The following is a 5661-nucleotide window of genomic DNA, read 5'->3' as shown; positions in this document are numbered from 1 at the left end:
AAGATTCAGCAAAGTAGTATTAATATCACAAGTCCTGCACTAGTGGCGGGAGGAGCAAGCGGAGTGCCAATAAAATCATTGTTGTTGGTATTTGAGAAGTCACATAATTTGGTGTTCTCTTGAGTCATGATGACCACACAACAAGATTGCACTCAAAAACAGATCCCGCAAGAAAACGACGAACGGAAAAAGCGGGGCGAATAAAATGACAAATTTTTGTGAAGTGGGGGAGAGGAAAATGAGAGGCAAATGGCGAACAATGTAAATTGCAAGGAGATGAGATTTTTGATTAGGAACCAGGTTATGTTGAAGATCCTCCCCGACAACGGCGCCAGAAATTCCTTTTGATGTCGCTTGAAGCTACGTCGGTTTTTCCCCAAAGAGGAAGGGATGATGCAGCACAGCGGCGGTAGGTATTTCCCTCAGATATGAAACCAAGGTTATCGAACCAGTAGGAGAACCAAGCAACACAACGTAAACAGCACCTGCACACAAAGAACAACTTCTCGCAACCCGACGTGTTAAAGGAGTTGTCAATCGCTTTCGGGGTACAGCGCCTCAGGATAGGCAAAATGGACATGAGGAATTTGTAGTAATTTGATAGATCGAACGCCAAACAAAATAAATAAAAATAAACTACAGCAAGGTATTTTTGTATTTTTTGGTTTAATAGATCTGAAAATAAACGCAAGGAAAAAGTAGATCGGAAGGCAAATATATGAGAAAGGAGACCCAGGGGCCGTAGGTTTCACTAGTGGCTTATCTCGAGAAAAATAGCAAACGGTGGGTGAACAAATTACTTTTGTGCAATTGGTAGAACTTCAAATAATTATGAAAATATCCAGGCAATGATCATTACATAGGCATCACGTCCAAGATTAGTAGACCGACTCCTGCCTGCATCTACTACAATTACTCCACACATCGACCGCTATCCAGCATGCATCTAGTGTATTAAGTTCATGGAAAAACTGAGTAATGCAATAAGAACGATGACATGATGTAGACAAGATCCGTTTATCTATGGCGGTAGATATAGATCCCGTCTTTTTATCCTTAGTAGCAACGATACATACGTGTCGGTTCCCTTTCTGTCACTGGGATCAAGTACCGTAAGATCGAACCCACTACCGGGCACCTCGTCCCATTGCAAGATAAATAGATCAAGTTGGCCAAACAAAACCCAAATATCAGAGAAGAAATACGAGGCTATAAGAGATCATGCATATAAGAGATCAAATAAACTCAAATAACTTTCATGGATATAAAAAGATATAACTGATCATAAACTCGAAGTTCATCAGATCCCAACGAACACACCGCAAAAGAGTTACATCATATGGATCTCCAAGAGACCATTGTATTGAGAATTCAGCGAGAGAGAGAAAGCCATCTAGCTACTAACTACGGACCCGAAGGTCTACAAAGAAATACTCATGCATCATCGGAGAGGCACCAATGGAAGTGGTGAACCCCTCCGTGATGGTGTCTAGCTTGGATCTGGTGGTTCTGGACTCTGCGGCAGTTGGATGAATATTTCGTCAACTCCCCTAGGGTTTCTTGATTTTTTGGGTATTTATAGAGCAAAGAGGCGGTCCGAGGGGCACCCGAGGTGGGCACAATCCACCAGGGTGCGCCAGGGCCTCCTGGCGTGCCCTGGTGAGTTGTGCTCTCCTCGGGACTCCCCCCAGGTGCAACGAGGGCCCAACATCTTCCATCTGGCCCATAAAAAATCATCGTGGAGTTTCGTGGCATTTGGACTCCGTCTGGTATTGATTTTCTGCGATGTAAAAAACATGGAAAAACAGCAACTCGCACTTGGCACTATGTCAATAGGTTAGTACATAAAAATGATATAAAATGATTATAAAACATCCAAGATTGATAATAAAACAGCATGGAACAATCAAAAATTATAGATACGTGGAGACGTATCAGTGGGCAGGGCACCCCTTGGAGAAACAACAATTGTTCCAAGCCGTGTGCGGCGTCTCTCTCCACGGTTTACTCCTCCGGTCATATTCTCGTAGTGCTTAGGCGAAGCCCTACGCGGATCACATCACCGTCACCGTCACCACTTCGTCGTGCTGGCGAAACTCTCCCTCGACCCTCTGCTGGATCAAGAGTTCGAGGGACGTCATCGAGCTGAACGTGTGCTGAACTCGGAGGTGCCGTATGTTCGGTACTTGATCGGTTGGATCGCGAAGACGTTCGACTACATCAACCGCGTTAACCTAACGCTTCCGCTTTCAGTCTACGAGGGTATGGCATATTTCATTCGATTTGGCTTTAGTTAGTACTTTTTTAGGGCAAGAGTAGGATTCAGGGAAGGAAGTGCTTGCCTTTCACCTGCTGATATATTCTTATCTAAAATGATTATGCTTGGTCCTATGTAAATAAATGTCACATGCTATGTTTTTCTATGGCCTAGAAACGGCTTTATCCACCTGTTGTAGGGAATGCCTCAACGCATGTGTCTACCCACTCTTTTGTGTAATATGCTGGAACTCTCTCTCACCTCGAAATGCCATTTATAGATAGTTAGAATGTGCTTGCTGATATCGAAACACTCCTGGGGACACCTGACCAACTTGAGATGCTCTTGTAGAACGAACTCTATTTTGATCTAATCACCGGAACAGCAGCTTCAGGGCAGTATCCCACAGCTGGCTAATAAATATGCCTTTGCAGTCGTTATGAGCGATATCTTGGCGTACCATTAAAGGGAGTCAGTGGGCATCGTAAGTAGTAATCGAGAACTTGATGAACATACCAACCAGTATGTGAATCCGTAAGTGGAGCTTTTTAGGCTATATCTAGCTTTCCCTGCCTGGTGAGCCTAGTGTTTCCATGATTTCAGTTCAGAAGGACTCTCTGAATGCCATATACCAATCTCAATCCTCCAGCTAATAACCTATCACACACAGTATGATATCTCCCTTTTCTCCATCTGCAGAAACTCCCTTCCCTATGTGACTTCAGCTTTCACCGGATGCGGAATTCTCGTTTTGTCCTTGGCTTATTCTTTCTCATGTCTCTATATAGGTATTCTTGTCTCTCTGCTCTGTTGAGCCTTGTTGCCATTTCTTATCTCCGGCTATGTGCCCAGCCCACCCGATCCTATTGACCAGTGTTGTCTGACCGAAAGGGAAAGATTGGGGAGAATACCTTGAGCTTGCCTTTTCCTTGGATACTCAAAGGATTTCCCACGGCATTAAGGATTTCCTATTTCCCCGAGTCAATCTTCCAGTTCCGGTTCAATGAAGACTATGCTTACTTTCCTTTCTCTTACCGGTCTGTGTTCTATCATGGACCTGTATTCTGTTCCTCGAATTGAGACTTTCTTTTGGTATGATTTTGATATGAGTTTTCTATCAAAACTCTATGCCATCAATCACTATCCCCGGGGCCTACTGATTGATTCCTATCTAAAACGATTATGCTTGGTCCTATGTAAATAAATGTCACATGCTATGTTTTTTGGATTGTAATCCCTAATGAAAAAATAGCTCCATGAGCAAAAGCCCCTGTCATGATGAACCCTGCAATATATTGGTGATGAGTATATAAAGCAGCTTGAGTAGTAAAGTCTTGTGCTATGAATGCATAAGGAGGTAAAGAGTACATATGTTGAGCTACTAAGGAAGTAATAACCCCTAAAGAAGCTAGAGTTGGACCTAACTGAAAATGAATCGAATTGTTAATTGTGTCATAAAGGCCCTTATGCCCATGCCCTAATCGACCCTCAACTAATTCAGAGGGGCTCGGCTGGCCCGATCGCCCTACGCTACTGGTGCTTCCAAAAGCGAAGCTCTCGTCTTTGGCGACCGGCAAACGGAGGGCTAAAACGTGTAGTTTTGAAGCAAGGGATGAGCGCGAAAGCTGTTGCGCTTCCGTACACGCGCATACGTTTTCTTGCTGGGGCGGACACGGAGTTCTCTCTAAAGGCGAAGAAAAAGAAGTGGGCGAACACTCGGCCCAGCGGGCGAACATGCCGGCTCCGGCTCTGCGCACCTGCTGACACCTTTCGAAGCACTTTCACGTGTGAATCGAAGTCGTCTTGCCGAACTCCTTCCTTTCTCATTTCAGTCCTCACCTTTTTCAACTTCCGTATGGGCTTTTAGTATTTTGATTAGAGTGGAGGTCGCGAGAGAGCAGAGCGTACCGCCCTGCCATAGTCGCGAGGATCTTAATAGTCGGTCGCGACTACTCTCCCCCTCTTGTTGCTATGCATCTCCTAGATAGATCTTGCGTGATCGTAGGAAATTTATTGAAATTGCATGCTACGTTCCCCAATAAGTGTTGCAAATATGCCCTAGAGGCAATAATAAATGGTTATTATTATATTTCTTTGTTCATGATAATCGTCTATTGTTCATGCTATAATTGTATTGTCCGGAAATCGTAATACATGTGTGAATACATAGACTACAACGTGTCCCTAGTAAGCCTCTAGTTGACTAGCTCGTTGATCAACAGATAGTCATGGTTTCCTGACTATGGACATTGGATGTCATTGATAACGGGATCACATCATTAGGAGAATGATGTGATGGACAAGACCCAATCCTAAGCATAGCATAAAAGATCGTGTAGTTTCGTTTGCTAGAGCTTTTCCAATGTCAAGTATCTTTTCCTTAGACCATGAGATCGTGCAACTCCCGGATACCGTAGGAGTGCTTTGGGTGTGCCAAACGTCACAACGTAACTGGGTGACTATAAAGGTGCACTACGGGTATCTCCGAAAGTGTCTGTTGGGTTGGCACGGATCGAGACTGGGATTTGTCACTCCGTGTGACGGAGAGGTATCTCTGGGCCCACTCGGTAATGCATCATCATAATGAGCTCAATGTGACTAAGGCATTAGTCACGGGATCATGCATTGCGGTACGAGTAAAGAGACTTGCCGGTAACGAGATTGAACAAGGTATTGGGATACCGACGATCGAATCTCGGGCAAGTAACATACCGATTGACAAAGGGAATTGAATACGGGATTGATTGAATCCTTGACACCGTGGTTCATCCGATGAGATCATCGTGGAACATGTGGGAGCCAACATGGGTATCCAGATCCCGCTGTTGGTTATTGACCGGAGAGGCGTCTCGGTCATGTCTGCATGTCTCCCGAACCCGTAGGGTCTACACACTTAAGGTTCGGTGATGCTAGGGTTGTAGAGATATGTGTATGCGGAAACCCGAAAGTTGTTCGGGGTCCCGGATGAGATCTCGGACGTCACGAGAGGTTCCGGAATGGTCCGGAGGTGAAGAATTATATATAGGAAGTCAAGTTTCGGCCACCGGGAAAGTTTCGGGGGTTACCGGTATTGTACCGGGACCACCGGAAGGGTCCCGGGGGTCCACCGGGTGGGGCCACCTATCCCGGAGGGCCCCGTGGGCTGAAAGTGGAAGGGAACCAGCCCTTAGTGGGCTGGGGCGCCCCCCTTGGGCCTCCCCCCATGCGCCTAGGGTTGGGAACCCTAAGGGGGGGAGCTTCCCCCTTGCCTTGGGGGGCAAGGCAACCCTTCCCCCTCTTTGGCCGCCGCCCCCCTTGGAGATCCCATCTCCCTGGGCCGGCGCCCCCCCCCCCCCAGGGGGCCTATATAAAGGGGGGGAGGGAGGTCAGCAACCTACAGCCTTGGGCGCCTCCCTCCTCCCCTG

This window comes from Triticum aestivum, chromosome 2D, assembly GCF_018294505.1.
Source record: "Triticum aestivum cultivar Chinese Spring chromosome 2D, IWGSC CS RefSeq v2.1, whole genome shotgun sequence".
Lineage (NCBI taxonomy): Eukaryota > Viridiplantae > Streptophyta > Magnoliopsida > Poales > Poaceae > Triticum > Triticum aestivum.
The sequence above is the reverse complement of the archived record's forward strand: the minus strand, read 5'-3'. Positions refer to the sequence as shown.